Below are 17,996 nucleotides of genomic sequence, written 5' to 3'. Positions count from 1 at the left end.
TATGGGCACAAACCCACCGTCAGACAAGACTGGACAAAAAGTGCTCTTCACTGACGAGTTGTGATTTTGTCTCACCAAGGGTGAGCGGATTCGCATTTATCGTTGAAGGAATGAGAGTTACACCGAGGCCTGTGCTCTGGAGCATGATTGATGTACTCTGGAGCGGGATCGATTTGGAAGTGGAGGGTCCGTCATGGTCTGGGGTGGTGTGTCACAGCATCATCGGACTGAGCTTGTCGTCATCGCAGGCAATCTCAACGCTGTGCGTTACAGGGAAGACATCATCCTCCCTCATGTAGTACACTTCCTGCAGGCTCATCCTGACATGACCCTCCAGCATGACAATGCCACCAGCTATACTGCTCGTTCTGTGCGTGATTTCCTGCAAGACAGGAATGTCAATTTTCTGCCATGGCCAGCGAAGAGCCCGGATCTCAATACCATTGAGCACGTCTGGGACCTGTTGGATCGGAGGGTGAGGGCTATTCCCCAGGGATGTCTGGGACCTGTTGGATCGGAGGGTGAGGGCTAGGGCCATTCCCCCCAGGGATGTCTGGGACCTGTTGGATCGGAGGGCGAGGGCTAGGGCCATTCCCCACAGGGATGTCTGGGACCTGTTGGATCGGAGGGCGAGGGCTAGGGCCATTCCCCACAGAAATGTCCGGGAACTTTCACGTCCCTTGGTGGAAGAGTGGGGTAACATCTCACAGCGATAACTGGCAAATCTGGTGCAGTCCATGAGGAGGAGATGCACTGCAGTACTTAATGCAGCTGGTGGCCACACCACTCCAGAGACTGTTACTTTTGATTTTGACCCCCCCTTTGTTCAGGGACACATTTTTTCATTTCAGTTGTTGAATCTTGTTATGTTCATACAAATATTTACACAGGTTAAGTTTGCTGAAAATAAACACAGTTGACAGTGGGAGGACGTTTAGTTGGGTTACAATATTTGGGTAGCAGAAGCCAGAGGGTGTGTAGTGTAATTGATGTGAATATAGATGTGTATAGAGTCATTGTTGTGTATTGATGTGCTTGACAGGTCATCATTGTAAATAAGAATCTGTTCTTAATTGACGTACCTGTATAAATAAAGGAACCCAAACCGGCTGCGCATTAGCGCCATCGTGCATACATTTATTTTGTCCCCCTACATCAAACGCGATCACGACACGCAGGTTAAAATATCAAAACAAACTCTGAACCAATTACATTAATTTGGGGACAAGTCGAAAAGTATTAAACATTTATGGCAATTTAGCTAGCTAGCTTGCTGTTGCTAGCTAATTTGTCCTGGGATATAAACATTGAGTTGTTATTTTTCCTGAAATGCACAAGGTCCTCTACTCCGACAATTAATCCACACATAAAACGGTCAACCAAGTTGTTTCTAGTCATCTCTCCTCCTTGCAGGCTTTTTCATCTTTGAACTTATATAATTGGCATAAAAACTTTCATAGTATTACCACAACAACCGGCAACAGTTCATCTTTCAATCCCCCACGTGGGTATAACCAATGAGAAGATGGCACGTGGGTACCTGCTTCTATAAACCAATGAGGAGATGGGAGAGGCAGGACTTGCAGTGTGATCTGCGTCAGAAATAGAACTGACTTCTTTTTAGCCCTTGGCAACGGAGACGCTCGTTGACGCGTGCGAGCCGCGCAGGTGCAATAATTGAATAACATACATTTCTACATTTATTTTGTGACGTGAGCATTGTAGTCAGGGTATAACAGGGTATAATGACAGACACTGGCCTCCGGAGTGGCGCAGTGGTCTAAGGCTGTGCCACTCGAGATTCTGGGTTCGAATCCAGGCTCAGTCGCAGCCGGCCTCGACTGGGAGAACAACTGGCCCAGCGTCGTCTGGGTTAGGGGAGGGTCTGTCCTTGTCCCATCGCGCACTAGCGGTGGGGGGGTGCAGTGCTGACACGGTCACCTCCGACACATTGGTGCGGCTGGCTTCCAGGTTAAGTCCAGTTGAAGTGGACATTGTGTCAAGAATCCGTGCGGCTTGGTTGGGTTTCGGAGGACGCACAGGAGTTGCAGCGACTAACTAACCAATTGGATACCATGAAGTTGTTCACTCCTCATGGTTTTAAAAGGACTGGTGTGAGGAAGATGGTGGAAACTCCCTCCTCCCATGCGTGCACCAAACCAAAGCTTTAAATGACATGAGTGAACGCCTTCTATGAGAAGGGTAGAGAATCAGAACGCAGCCACAGATAGACAGAGACACTGACCTTAATCTCCGTGACGATACGGTTGGGAGCCGGCGAGTCCAGAGAATCACCATTGGTCGGCGTATCCTCCCTCTGCTCCTTCCCCTTCTCTCGCTCTTCCCTAACCCCGTTCTCCTTCTCCTCCTCTGCCTTGTGTCTCTCCAACCTCTTCCTCTCCTGAGTCCTGTTCTCTTCCTCTTTCCTCCTCTCCATCTCCTCATTTTCCTTCTCCCGGCGTTCCCTCTCTCTCCACTCTCCTCGGTGCGGCGTTCCTGTTTGCGTTGTTCCTGCTCTCTCCGGGCCTTCTCCATCAGAGCCGCCGTCTCTGTGTGGATCTGACCTCGTTCCTCGTCCGTCAGCGGCACCGCCGGTCAAAGGCCGGTTTGACTGAGCGGTTGGGTTGGGGTACAGACGGGCCATTCTGGGAGGAGGGGGCAGGTCCCTGGGGAGGGCATCCAGGGGGTTTAGACCCGTCTGAGACTCTGACTGATGGCTTCTTGGTACGGTCGATCTGGGGGAGCGAGGAACGGCAGGAGAGGGGGGTAACAAACAGGGAGGATTAAGCTTTTAATTAGACATTTGAAGAACAATAAAAAGCAGAAATTTAAGTTTTGAGTTTACATTTTTACTTGGACAGTGCACATTAAATCAACGTTTCTGTAAAAGTGCCGGTTTTAGCCAGCCGGCTAATTTTCAACCGAAGTCCCTGGGCAGGTTAGGTGGTGACATTAACACAGTCTTTCTGGACTATTGAGAACTAGGAAAAAGCTATCAATATCTCATTGTGATTTCTCTTGAAATATATTTGAAGGGACAGTTGACCCAAATGACAATTGGTTTCCTTTACCCTGTACGCCGTCTCAATGTATGAGAACGATCCATGATTTAGTTTAGTTTTCCCTGGCACTGTTTTCAAAACGCTATTGGTTTTAGGACTTGTATCACAAATCCAATGCAAGCCATGGTACGTAATACATTACCATTTTCCCACATAGTAACCGGAAGGTTGCAAGTTCAAACCCCGAGCTGACAAGGTACAAATCTGTCGTTCTGCCCCTGAACAGGCAGTTAACCCACTGTTCCTAGGCCGTCATTGAAAATAAGAATTAGTTCTTAACTGACTTGCCTGGTTAAATAAAGGTTAAAGAAATAAATAATGAACCCAATGTCATATTGTGATGGGTAAACTATGCTTTTAATATATTTAAAAAGCTAAATATTTATTGAATGAATGATAAAAACAAACAAATGCATGAGCTCGTGCAGTAACCTGTGGGATGTGCTTGGCTGTCCCTCCAGGCTGGCTGGGGGTCCCTGGACCAGCTCCAGGGTCCTTCTTGCTGTGGTCTACTCCAGGGTGAGTGAACCCTGTGTGGGGTGAGTCTGTGGCGTCAGCCTCCATCCATGTGGAGGGGGTCAGTTCCTCCAGGGGGGCACCGTTCACCTGTACGCTACCCAGGGAGGCAGGGGGAGCCTGGGGTTCAGGGTCCGGCTCGGGGGGAGGAGGGGTTGGAGGTTTGGGCTCCTCCAGTGACGGGTAGCTGAAGTTCACTGCTCAACAGAAAACATGAACAAGTAATGATACAATAACTCCTAATCCAGAGGTCTAAACCAAATCACATGTTATTGGTCACATACACATGGTTAAGAGATGTTATTGGTCACATACCATATACCACACATATACACAGATATTAATGAGAGTGTAGTGAAATGCTTGTGCTCCTAGTTCTGACAGTGCAGCACTATCTAACAATTCCACAACTACTTTATACACACAAATCGAAGGGATGGAATAAGAAATAGAAGTTCACTTACACCTTAGCCAAATACATTTAAACTCAGTTAACAATTCCTGATTTTTAATCCTAGTAAAAATGCCCTGTCTTAGGTCAGGTAGGATCACCACTTTATTTTAAGAATGTGAAATGTCAGAATAATAGTAGAGAATTATTTTTTCGAATTTTCACATTCCCAGTGGGTCAGACATAATTTGCAAATAAATTCATTAAAAATCCTACAATGTGATTTTCTGGATTTTTTTTTTCATTTTGTCTGTCATAGTTGAAGTGTACCTATGATGAAAATTACAGCCCTCTCTCATCTTTTTAAGTGGGAGAACTTGCAAAATTGGTGGCTGACTACTCACGCTGTGGGAGGGTGCTGTAGCTGTGTGTTCGGGCGTTAGGGTGAGGGTTAAAGGGTACTCACGCTGTGGGAGGGTGCTGTAGCTGTGTGTTCGGGGTTAGGGTGAGGGTTAAAGGGTACTCACGCTGTGGGAGGGTGTTATAGCTGTGTGTTCGGGGTTAAGGTGAGGGTTAAGGGGTACTCACGCTGTGGGAGGGTGTTATAGCTGTGTGTTCGGGGTTAAGGTAAGGGTTAAGGGGTACTCACGCTGTGAGAGGGTGCTGTAGCTGTGTGTTCGGGGGGGGTTAGGGTTAAGGTAAGGGTTAAGGGGTACTCACGCTGTGGGAGGGTGTTATAGCTGTGTGTTCGGGGGGTTAGGGTGAGGGTTAAGGTAAGGGTTACTCACACTGTGGGAGCGTGTTATAGCTGTGTGTTCGGGGGGTTAGGGTGAGGGTTAAAGTAAGGGTTAAGGGGTACTCACGCTGTGGGAGGGTGCTGTAGCTGTGTGTTCGGGGGGTTAGGGTGAGGGTTAAAGGGTACTCACGCTGTGGGAGGGTGCTGTAGCTGTGTGTTCGGGGGGTTAGGGTGAGGGTTAAGGTAAGGGTTAAGGGGTACTCACGCTGTGGGAGGGTGCTGTAGCTGTGTGTTCGGGGCGGTCTGACTTTGGCGTTGGATGTGTACATGGGGTAGAAGAGGAGCCAGCTCTCATAGCCTCCCTCCAGAACCATGGGCTCACTACGCAGGATAGTGGTACTGTCCCACTGTGAAGCACACATTACCTCAATTAAACACACTGACTGAGGGAACACACATTACCTCAATGGAAACACACTGACTGAGGAAACACACATTACCTCAATGGAAACACACTGACTGAGGAAACCCACATTACCTCAATGGAAACACACTGACTGAGGAAACACACATTACCTCAATGGAAACACACCGACTGAGGAAGCACACATTACCTCAATGGAAACACACTGACTGAGGAAACACACATTACCTCATTTACATTACATTTAAGTCATTTAGCAGACGCTCTTATCCAGAGCAATGGAAACACACTGACTGAGGGAACACACATTACCTCAATGGAAACACACTGACTGAGGAAACACACATTACCTCAATGGAAACACACTGACTGAGGAAACCCACATTACCTCAATGGAAACACACTGACTGAGGAAACACACATTACCTCAATGGAAACACACCCTCAAGGAAGCACACATTACCTCAATGGAAACACACTGACTGAGGAAACACACATTACCTCATTTACATTACATTTAAGTCATTTAGCAGACGCTCTTATCCAGAGCAATGGAAACACACTGACTGAGGAAACACACATTACCTCAATGGAAACACACTGACTGAGGAAACACACATTACCTCAATGGAAACACACATTACCTCAATGGAAACACACTGACTGAGGAAACACACATTACCTCAATGGAAACACACATTACCTCAATTAAACACACTGACTGAGGAAACCCACATTACCTCAATGGAAACACACATTACCTCAATGGAAACACACATTACCTCAATGGAAACACACATTACCTCAATGGAAACACACATTACCTCAATGGAAACACACATTACCTCAATGGAAACACACATTACCTCAATGGAAACACACATTACCTCAATGGAAACACACATTACCTCAATGGAAACACACATTACCTCAATGGAAACACACATTACCTCAATGGAAACACACATTCCTATGTTATGTTACCTTGAAGAGAGAGCATCTTTGAGGCTTTGTAAGGTGCTTCCCAGTTTGAGGTCAGTAACAGAGCTGAACCAGTCCAGTAGGATGATGTAATCTACGAACCCCCGTCTCTTCCACGTCTCTCTGGACGCATCAGGTAGATTGGCCTCAATCTGGTTCACTGTGATGCTGTGGGAACAGAATGATGACCTGTTACCCTGTGCAGGGGTGCACAACACACGGCCCACGGGCTGAATGTGGCCCCAGAGAAGACAGCTTGTAGCCCGTAGTGATTATTAGTCGTTTTTAATACATTTATTTGGGCATGGGTCACCCATCGCTCCCTCCGTACCCAGGGTTGATAGCCTCCTCTGGGACACTGATGACAGTCTGGGTGGGGACCTGGATCTGTGAGTCCTGGAAGTCTCGGAGGCAGCGAGCGTCCATCACAATGACCGTAATGGCCTGGTCCCTCATCATCTTGAACAACCCCTCTGCTGTGATCCCTCCTGCTGACACCGCAGCTAGGGAGGTAGGGAGGGAGGGAGGTAGGGAGGGAGGTACGGAGAGAGGGAGGTACGGAGAGAGGGTACGGAGGGAGGGAGGTAGGGAGGAGGGAGGGAGGGAGGTACGGAGGGAGGTACGGAGAGAGGGAGGGAGGTACGGAGAGAGGGAGGGAGGTACGGAGGGAGGGAGGGAGGGAGGGAGAGAGGGAGGTACGGAGGAGAGAGGGGTACGGAGAGAGGGAGGGAGGTACGGAGGGAGGTAGGGAGGGGGAGGGAGGTAGGGAGGGAGGTACGGAGAGAGGGAGGTAGGGAGGGAGGGAGGGAGGGAGAGAGGGAGGGAGGTACGGCGGGAGGGAGGGATGTACGGCGGGAGGGAGGGATGTACGGCGGGAGGGATGTACGGAGGGAGGGATGTACGGAGGGAGGGATGTACGGAGGGAGGGATGTACGGAGGGAGGGAGGTACGGAGGGAGGGAGGTACGGAGGAGGGAGGTACGGAGGGAGGGAGGTACGGAGGAGGGATATACGGCGGGAGGGATATACGGCGGGAGGGAGGGAGGTACGGCGGGAGGGAGGTACGGAGGGAGGGATGTACGGAGGGAGGGATGTACGGAGGGAGGGAGGTACGGAGGGAGGGATGTACGGAGGGAGGGAGGTACGGAGGGAGGGAGGTACGGCGGGAGGGGGAGGGATGTACGGCGGGAGGGAGGGATGGGAGGGATGTACGGGGAGGGAGGATGTACGGCGGGAGGGAGGGATGTACGGCGGGAGGGAGGTACGGCGGGAGATACGGCGGGAGGGAGGGAGGTACGGAGGGAGGGATGTACGGCGGGAGGGAGGGAGGTACGGAGGGAGGGATGTACGGCAGGAGGGAGGTACGGAGGGAGGGATGTACGGCGGGAGGGAGGTACGGAGGGAGGGAGGTAGGTACGGAGGGGATAATAAAGATGGATAAATCAATAAACATCAACCTGTTGTGTAAAACAACTTATATTCATGTCATAACCCATATTACCTCAAATTCTGAAACTTTTTAACAAGCATTTGAGTCAGTTTGCTGGTCACCATCCTTACCTTTTGAAGTTAAATTTTTCAACTCCTTCTGCTCTTTTACCTAGAACACAGAACATTACAACTGAGACCACAGCATCTTAAAGGACCAACTCTCAACCACAACAACTGGTGTCGACAAATGATGGTGTCGACAACGGGTGGTGCTGACAGGGTGGTGTCGACAGGGGTGGTGCTGACATGGGTGGTGTCTGACAGGGTGGTGCTGACATGGGGTGGTGTCGACAGGGGTGGTGCTGACAGGGGTGGTGTCGACAGGGGTGGTGTCGACAGGGGTGGTGTCGACAGGGGTGGTGCTGACAGGGGTGGTGTCGACAGGGGTGGTGTCGACAGGGTGGTGCTGACAGAGCTTACGTATCGACCTCACAGCCTTCGATAGAGCTGTTGTGTCCCCGTCATCATTCAGGGACCTACCTTCTTGATCTCTTTCCCTGCTTTCGGAGATGCCCTCCCTCCATCTTTCTCCGTCTTATCCTCCCTCCTTTTCTTCTCCTCTTGTCTCTCTTTCTCCTCAAGCTTTTTGCGAACCTCGACTTCCTCGTACCTAAACGCACACACACACACACACACACACACACACAAAACACAGGAAAACAGAAACAGTAACCTGTAGAAGCATTAGGCTGAGATTCTATAGCTTCAAATCAACGTATCTCCGTCTTTGGTAAAGTCCATGTTCTCCTTCAAACCATTCATGGTTATTGAAGTTCAGCTAAAACCTATGCCAACTGAATACCAGTTGATTTAGTAACATCCGGTACATAGTGAACGCAATGTCTGTGAATAAACGACGACAACACACAACCTGAGTTTAAGGCTTTCAGAGAGTTTCTCGGCTTCTTCTATGGCTTTTTTAAAGCTGGTGGGCTAACACGGACAGGAAGAACTCCTTGGACAACAGAGAGGAAAGGTGCTTCAGATGACAGCGGTCTCAACAAGGGAAAAACACAGCTGGCCAAAGATCAATACATTGTGTCGTTGCCAAACGGAATGACTTTTCACAATGTCAAGTACCTTTATTTAGTATTGATGGTTAACGTGAAACCAGCAGCATCCACTTCGAGTAAGACAGTACTATTCTATAACCAATCGGGAAAATCAATAGAGAGTGAAATCACGGTAGGAAGCCTTGTCCTCGTACGGATCGAACCCTCAATATGGTCAGTATCATAACAGTCCCGTGTGGGAGTGTGGCTCATCACTAGTTCTGCAGTCGACAAGCACACAGCCCGTGTCGGCATGGGGTTGAATCCCTCTTCACCCACTACTCCCCCCCCCTCCCCTGTTCTCCCCTCTACACGCTGCGCCCCCCATTACATTCCTACAGTCTGAAAAACCCACTGAATACATGGGGAGGTGGGAGCTCCCAGTCTCCATTAAAACATATCGCATGGCTTGAACTCCCTCTGTGGTCTGAGTAGCAAAACATGGGTCGTATTCACTAGGGACCAAATGGAAGAACAAGGAAGGTTTAGATCCTGAACGTGTCCACATAAAGAAACACTTGTTTCAGACAGGGCTACCGTCGGTGGTACGGAGTGAACTAATGGACCACGGTCGGCACCTGTTGCTGCTTGAAGTCGGGCCTCTTCTTGATGAGATCATAAACCGTTAGGTATTTCATGTAGAGAACATAGGCCTTCTCCTCGTCTCCATCCAGACGACACTCCTCCGCAGCCTTGAAGATCTTACAGGCACTCTGGACATAGCTGGAACACACCACAGAACATAGCTGGAACTCACCACAGAACATAGCTGGAACTCACCACAGAACATAGCTGGAACTCACCACAGAACATAGCTGGAACACACCACAGAACATAGCTGGAACTCACGACAGAACATAGCAGGAACTCACAACAGAACATAGCTGGAACTCACAACAGAACATAGCTGGAACTCACAACAGAACATTTACCATACACATAGCTAGACCTCACAACAGAACATTTACAATACACATAGCTGGAACTCACAACAGAACATAGCTGGAACTCACAACAGAACATTTACCATACACATAGCTGGAACACACAACAGAACATTTACCATACCCATAGCTGGAACTCACAACAGAACATTTACCATACACATAGCTGGAACACACGACAGAACATAGCTGGAACTCACAACAGAACATTTACCATACCCATAGCTGGAACTCACAACAGAACATTTACCATATACTCTGGACATAGCTGGAACTCACAACAGAACATTTACCATACACTCTGGACATAGCTGGAACACACAACAGAACATTTACCATACACATAGCTGGAACTCACAACAGAACATTTACCATAAACTCTGGACATAGCTGGAACTCACAACATAACATTTACCATACCCATAGCTGGAACTCACAACAGAACATTTACCATACACATAGCTGGAACTCACAACAGAACATTTACCATACACTCTGGACATAGCTGGAACACACAACAGAACATTTACCATACCCATAGCTGGAACTCACAACAGAACATTTACCATACACTCTGGAGCTGGAACACACAACAGAACATTTACCATACACTCTGGACATAGCTGGAACTCACAACAGAACATTTACCATACCCTGGACATAGCTGGAACTCACAACAGAACATTTACCATACACTCTGGACATAGCTGGAACTCACAACAGAACATTTACCATACACTCTGGACATAGCTGGAACTCACAACAGAACATTTACCATACACTCTGGACATAGCTGGAACTCACAACAGAACATTTACCATACACTCTGGACATAGCTGGAACTCACAATACAGACCATACTGGCTGGTCACATCAGGCCTGTTACCAGGACCATACTGACTGGTCACATCAGGCCTGTTACCAGGACCATACTGACTGGTCACATCAGGCCTGTTACCAGGACCATACTGGCTGGTCACATCAGGCCTGTTACCAGGACCATACTGACTGGTACATCAGGCCTGTTACCAGGACCACTGGCTGGTCACAGGCCGTTTTAAATAACATCCATACCAGACCATGAACTGGTCACATCAGGCCTGTTACCAGGTCCATTTAAATAACATCCATACCAGAACAACAGGCCTGTTACCAGGTCCATTTAAATAACATCCATACCAGAACAACAGGCCTGTTACCAGGTCCATTTAAATAACATCCATACCAGAACAACAGGCCTGTTACCAGGTCCATTTAAATAACATCCATACCAGAACAACAGGCCTGTTACCAGGTCCATTTAAATAACATCCATACCAGAACAACAGGCCTGTTACCAGGTCCATTTAAATAACATCCATACCAGAACAACAGGCCTGTTACAAGGTCCATTTAAATAACATCCATACAGAACAACAGGCCTGTTACCAGGTCCATTTAAATAACATCCATGCCAGAACAACAGGCCTGTTACCAGGTCCATTTAAATAACATCCATACCAGAACAACAGGCCTGTTACCAGGTCCATTTAAATAACATCCATACCAGAACAACAGGCCTGTTACCAGGTCCATTTAAATAACATCCATACCAGAACAACAGGCCTGTTACAAGGTCCATTTAAATAACATCCATACCAGAACAACAGGCCTGTTACCAGGTCCATTTAAATAACATCCATACCAGAACAACAGGCCTGTTACCAGGTCCATTTAAATAACATCCATACCAGAACAACAGGCCTGTTACCAGGTCCATTTAAATGACATCCATGCCAGAACAACAGGCCTGTTACCAGGTCCATTTAAATAACATCCATACCAGAACAACAGGCCTGTTACCAGGTCCATTTAAATAACATCCATGCCAGAACAACAGGCCTGTTACCAGGTCCATTTAAATAACATCCATACCAGAACAACAGGCCTGTTACCAGGTCCATTTAAATAACATCCATGCCAGAACAACAGGCCTGTTACCAGGTCCATTTAAATAACATCCATACCAGAACAACAGGCCTGTTACCAGGTCCATTTAAATAACATCCATACCAGAACAACAGGCCTGTTACCAGGTCCATTTAAATAACATCCATGCCAGAACAACAGCTTACCTCCTGGTGTTGATTTTGTCCGGCTTGACCTCAGCTTTCTTGTTGAGGTCCCCCAGGTTAGTAGAGAGGTACAAGTCCTTCGCCCCGCGGGACACCGCAGGCATTTTCAACGGTGGGTTATATATCACCAGCAGTGTACAATGTTCACATATTCCAGTCCTCACCGCTCTGGAAAGACAAAACAATTGAATCAAATAGCTTTTAGTATTATTATTATTATTATTATTATTATTAACCCCTTGCCTGCCCCCTTCATAGAGGCCAACGACCTTTAGCACCGATTGATGGGGCATCTTCTTCCAGGGGACTTTAAGAGGCCAGACGTTCAGTCTGAACGTTAACAGGCATCGCTTGTGGTTTTGGGAAACTTAAGGAGGAAGGTCGCCAGAAATGGGTTGGAACTGAAAAATACTGTCACTGTGATAAAGTCGGTGAGGGATAAATCAAATGGACGTATGTTTTGAAGTGTCTGTCCTATATCTGAGAGAGATAACAAAGATGAGGACTTTGTAGGATTTGTTAAAAAAATATTTAAACACTTATTTATATATTTATTTATTTTTGCACTAAAGTACTTCCATTCCATGTTTAAACTGGTACCGGGCTGCCTACAGACACGTCTAGTCAGGCTGGTACCGGGCTGCCTACAGACACGTCTAGTCAGGCTGGTACCGGGCTGCCTACAGACACGTCTAGTCAGGCTGGTACCGGGCTGGGCTGCCTACAGACACGTCTAGTCAGGCTGGTACCGGGCTGCCTACAGACACGTCTAGTCAGACTGGTACCGGGCTGCCTACAGACTCGTCTAGTCAGGCTGGTACCGGGCTGGGCTGCCTACAGACACGTCTAGTCAGGCTGGTACCGGGCTGCCTACAGACACGTCTAGTCAGGCTGGTACCGGGCTGCCTACGTCTAGTCAGGCTGGTACCGGGCTGGGCTGCCTACAGACACGTCTAGTCAGGCTGGTACCGGGCTGCCTACAGACACGTCTAGTCAGGCTGGTACCGGGCTGGGCTGCCTACAGACACGTCTAGTCAGGCTGGTACCGGGCTGGGCTGCCTGACAGAGGCACGTCTAGTCAGGCTGGTACCGGGCTGCCTACAGACACGTCTAGTCAGGCTGGTACCGGGCTGCCTACAGCTGCCTAGTCAGACTCGTCTAGTCAGGCTGGTACCGGGCTGCCTACAGACACGTCTAGTCAGGCTGGTACCGGGCTGCCTACAGACACGTCTAGTCAGGCTGGTACCGGGCTGCCTACAGACACGTCTAGTCAGGCTGGTACCGGGCTGCCTACAGACTCGTCTAGTCAGGCTGGTATTGAACGGTGAGAACAATGTGGCGGAGGCAGCAGTGGAGTGAGGAGACGAGGAAACAGCACTGTCTAAGGAAAGAGAGTGAGGAAACCAACTTAATTAGGTCTATAATCAATAGCCTAAATGTGCCAGGCTCTATAAATCCTCCATATCTACAGAAGACTGATCCTGCTTCATTTATTCTCCCCAATTCCGATCTCGTTTCATCGCTGGAACTCCCAACGGCTCGGGAGGCGAAGGTCGAGTCTTTCGTCCTCAAAACATGAACCACCATCGAGTTCATTTGTCATGTCCTCTGCATCCATTTTGCTGTCATACGTGTTCAGCGTTTGTTATTTGTCGATCAAATCAAATTGATTTGTATAGCCCTTCGTACATCAGCTGATATCTCAAAGTGCACAGAAACCCAGCCTAAAACCCCAAACAGCAAGCAATGCAGGTGTAGAAGCATTGTGATATGCTATAGGTCAGGCCCTGTTGTTCACGTGCATGCTATGTATACATGTGTCATGTAAAAAGAGCAAGGGTTGAGGGAATCGGGAATGTTTTCCTAAACAAATTAGGGATTTTGGTAACAGAACTTTTCAGTCAGAAATGGCTGTATTTATGTTACAGCTTCAGCAACATGGACAGCGCGATAAAGACTTGATGTTCTGTGGTGGTCGCTGCAGCAGGGAGGAGAGAGAGACAACGGTGCTAGTCACACAGTCACTCGCTGTCATTGTTTTTAACACAGAGAAGCAAGTCTGAGCACAATCAGATCAATTGTGGTCAGACTCCATCTAGTCATTCGTGTGTCTTAATTATTTCATCAAACAGTGCGCTTAAAGCATCAGACAAGCTCAGTGCATATAGTTGATTTAAAACACATAGGATGGGTCTGTATATGGAAAAACACGTCTTAAAATTTAGACCAATTGATTGGTCGAAAGAACAGACGACTCTCGGTCGACCAAGATTTTTTACGGCCCCATGTCGCAAGAATCTGTACACAATTCCTGGAAGCTGAAAATGTCCCCGTTCTTCCATGGCCTGCATACTCACCAGACACGTCACCCATTGAGCATGTTTGGGATGCTCTGGATCAACATATACGACAGCGTGTTCCAGTTCCCGACCATATCCAGCAACTTCACACAGCCATTGAAGAGGAGTGGGACAACATTTCACAGGACACAATCAGCAGCCTGATCAAATCTATGCAAAGGAGATGTGTCGCGCTGCATGAGGCAAATGGTGGTCACACCAGATACTGACTGGTTCTTATTCACGTCCCTACCTTTTTGTGTTTTTAGGGGTATCTGTGACCAACAGATGCATATCTGTATTCCCAGTCATGTGAAATCCATAGATTAGGTCCTAATTAATTTATTGAAATTGACTAATTTCCTTATATGAACTCATAAAAATAAAAAAGTTGCATGTTTCGTTTATATTTTTGTTCAGTGTAGAACCATGTCCAATAGGTTGTTGACGTTTTTGTTAGTAAGCGGTTGTTCTCTGAATGACCAAGCAAAGTACTGTAATGTGATTTGTGTACCTGAGGGTAAATTTCCGGTGTAACGTTACGTGTGATTATCTTTGGCGGTTCAGCTGGAGTAATGCATCCAAGCAAGATGTAAACATGAACTGTGCATTTAGCAAGGCTTCCAAGAAACGAAACCACAGACAATTTCTTTGACGAAATTGTAAATATAATATATGTGACATTGGACTTGCTACTAGCTAGTACGTTCGCAAAACTTTAAGTTAGCAAGCCAGGTAGCTTCCTAAGTAATGTTTCATCAGGAAGTGCAGTAGCTAGCCTGTCAAGTTAGTTTGTTAGCAGGATAGCTAGTTTATTAGCTGAACTAGGCTAGCTAGCTTTCACTGTAGTTGTTTACTCGAACAGGCTCTGTCAGCTTATGGATGTTTAGCTAGGTAACGACAAAGACGTTATAACCGTAACTATAACGGCGAATAGCCTCTAAGTTATTGCAATGATGAGATAGCAAGTGAATACGTTTGAAAAGAGGAAATAATACAACTTACCATAACGTTGCACTGTTGTCTTGTTCTGTTTTTTTCTAGTGTTTTCCGATAGTTACCACAGCCACAAAGTAAAAATTGGCTATGTCGTAAAAAAACATTCTTTTTAAGAAATGTGTTTTGGGGGCTTAATTTTGCGTTAGGTTTAGGCGTATGGTTCGCAGTGTGGTTACGGTTAGGTTTATAATCAGATTTTAAGAATATATATTTTAGAAACAGGCGGGGTTTATGACTGTGTGGCTGTGGTAAACTAGTGCCCTAGTCAGCTGACTCCTGATTCCCGGAAGAACTCAAGGGGGCGTATTTTTTCAAAATGGCAAAACTTTATCAACAATGTAGAACACACCACTGCTAGAATCAACCCGATGTTTCTAAACAACAACCGTTGCTACGTGAGGCCTATTTGATCGATTAGAAGTTTCGTAATGTTTAGGTTGTTATGAATGTACTGTACTGAAACAGCAGGGAGCAGGTCTCGAACCGTTGACCTTCTAGCCAGAAGTCCAGCGCGCTATTTACTGTGCCGCAAAAGCATGCTCGACCGGCAGAGTCGATATCCGCGCTTATAAACCCAGGGTCTTTACAGTACTAACATAAGTGGACGTGGCATTTCGGCCACTTTGTAAAAATCTAGTTGTGCTTGTTTTCTGAAGATACTGATAGAGGACTAGTGGTGATAGAGGACTAGTGGTTAGAGGGGAGGCAGGTAGCCTAGTGGTTAGAGGGGGCAGGTAGCCTAGTGGTTAGAGGGGGCAGGTAGCCTAGTGGTTAGAGGGGAGGCAGGTAGCCTAGTGGTTAGAGGGGAGGCAGGTAGCCTAGTGGTTAGAGGGGAGGCAGGTAGCTTAGTGGTTAGAGGGAGGCAGGTAGCCTAGTGGTTAGAGGGGAGGCAGGTAGCCTAGTGGTTAGAGGGGAGGCAGGTAGCCTAGTGGTTAGAGGAGGCAGGTAGCCTAGTGGTTAGAGGGGAGGCAGGTAGCCTAGTGGTTAGAGGGGAGGCAGGTAGCTTAGTGGTTAGAGGGGAGGCAGGTAGCTTAGTGGTTAGAGGGGAGGCAGGTAGCCTAGTGGTTAGAGGGGAGGCAGGTAGCCTAGTGGTTAGAGGGGAGGCAGGTAGCCTAGTGGTTAGAGGGGAGGCAGGTAGCCTAGTGGTTAGAGGAGGCAGGTAGCCTAGTGGTTAGAGGGGAGGCAGGTAGCCTAGTGGTTAGAGGGAGGCAGGCAGGTAGACTAGTGGTTAAAGGTACAAATCAAGGTACAACTCTGTCGTTCTGCCCCTGAACAAGGCAGTTAAACCACTGTTCCTAGGCCGTCATTGTAAATAAGAATTTGTTCTTAACTGACTTGCTTAGTTAAATAAAGGTTAAATATATCTATATATTTTTAAATACAAAAATAGAGAGAAGTAGGGAACTTTATTTTGCCCCGTTGGATCTCTTTCAGTTGTAAAAAAGTTGCTTCCACTTCCCCGGAAGATCAATCGACCTTATGATTTCCTGTTTGCAGTTTTTCAAAACTACCAACAAGTGCTAAATTATTGTTTTTGTTACCCCCTTTTCATGGTTTCCAATTGGTAGTTACATTATTGTCCCATCAGTGCAACTCCCGTACAGACTCGGGAGGCGAAGGTCAAGCCACACTGCTTCTTGACACAGTGCCAGCCAATGTGTCAACCAATGTGTCATTGCACCCAGCCCACCACAGGAGTTGCTAGTGTGCAATGGGACAAGTACACCTGGGGACAAACCCTCCCTAACCTGGACCATGGGTCTCCTGGTCGCTGCCAGCTGCAGTGTACATCTGGACTCGAGCACAGCCAGCCCACCACAGGAGTTGCCCCATGGGTCTCCTGCAGTGCCTTAGATCACTCCCCATGGGTCTCCTGGTCGCTGCCAGCTGCAACAGAGTCTGGACAGGATCCAGTGCGTGTGCACTGCCCCATGGGTCTCCTGGGACAACCAGGACATGGCCAGCCAGCCAGCACTGGGTCTCCTGGTCATGCAGCTGCAACAGAGTCTGGACTCGAGATCACTGGTGGCCCCATGGGTCTCCTGGGTCCCCAGCTGCAACAGAGTCTGGACTCGAACCAGGATCTCTAGTGGCACAGCCAGCACTGCGATGCAGTGCCTTAGATCATGCCCCATGGGTCTCCTGGTCGCTGCCAGCTGCAACAGAGTCTGGACTCGAACCAGGATCTCTAGTGGCACAGCCAGCACTGCCATGCAGTGCCTTAGATCACTGGGTCCCTGGTCGCTGCCATGCTGCAACAGTCTGGACTCGAACCAGGATCTCTAGGGCACAGCTGCTGCATGCTGCCTTAGATCAGAGTCTGGACCAGCTGCAACAGAGTCTGGACTCGAACCAGGATCTCTAGTGGCACAGCCAGCACTGCGATGCAGTGCCTTAGATCACTGCCCCATGGGTCTCCTGGTCTCCTGCTGCCAGCTGCAACAGAGTCTGGACTCGAACCAGGATCTCTAGTGGCACAGCCAGCACTGCCATGCAGTGCCTTAGATCACTGCCCCATGGGTCTCCTGGTCGCTGCCAGCTGCAACAGAGCTGCCAGCTGCATGCAGTGCAGAGTCTGGACTCTGACTCGAACCAGGATCTCTAGTGGCACAGCCAGCACTGCGATGCAGTGCCTTAGATCACTGCCCCACTCTGGAGTCCCTTTTTGCAATTACATCTCTGAGTTATGGAATTTATACATTTTAAGACTAAAACGCCTGATTTCGGGCACTAGATTCGCTGGACATTACAGATAATATGTTTACAATAGTTATTTTATTGATATCCCACCGTTTAATAAGTCAGAACACCATAAAATAGAGGAATATATTATATGTGTGACATTCAACAAAATAAAATGGTGTCTGGGATCTTGGTTGAACAAGAGGAGTAATCTCTACACCCTGCGCAGTCGGTGCACTGCAGAGCTGCGGGTTGGCATGCAAGCT

General features: G+C 48.0%; 1 pseudogene; it reads right to left on the bottom strand.

The window, feature by feature from the left end:
- Nucleotides 1-15,300, bottom strand: part of LOC124025068 — a 34,796-nt pseudogene extending 19,496 nt beyond the window's left edge.
- Nucleotides 15,301-17,996: the final 2,696 nt, after the last annotated feature.

This window comes from Oncorhynchus gorbuscha, unplaced genomic scaffold (assembly GCF_021184085.1).
Source record: "Oncorhynchus gorbuscha isolate QuinsamMale2020 ecotype Even-year unplaced genomic scaffold, OgorEven_v1.0 Un_scaffold_2157, whole genome shotgun sequence".
Lineage (NCBI taxonomy): Eukaryota > Metazoa > Chordata > Actinopteri > Salmoniformes > Salmonidae > Oncorhynchus > Oncorhynchus gorbuscha.
The sequence above is the reverse complement of the archived record's forward strand: the minus strand, read 5'-3'. Positions and strand labels throughout refer to the sequence as shown.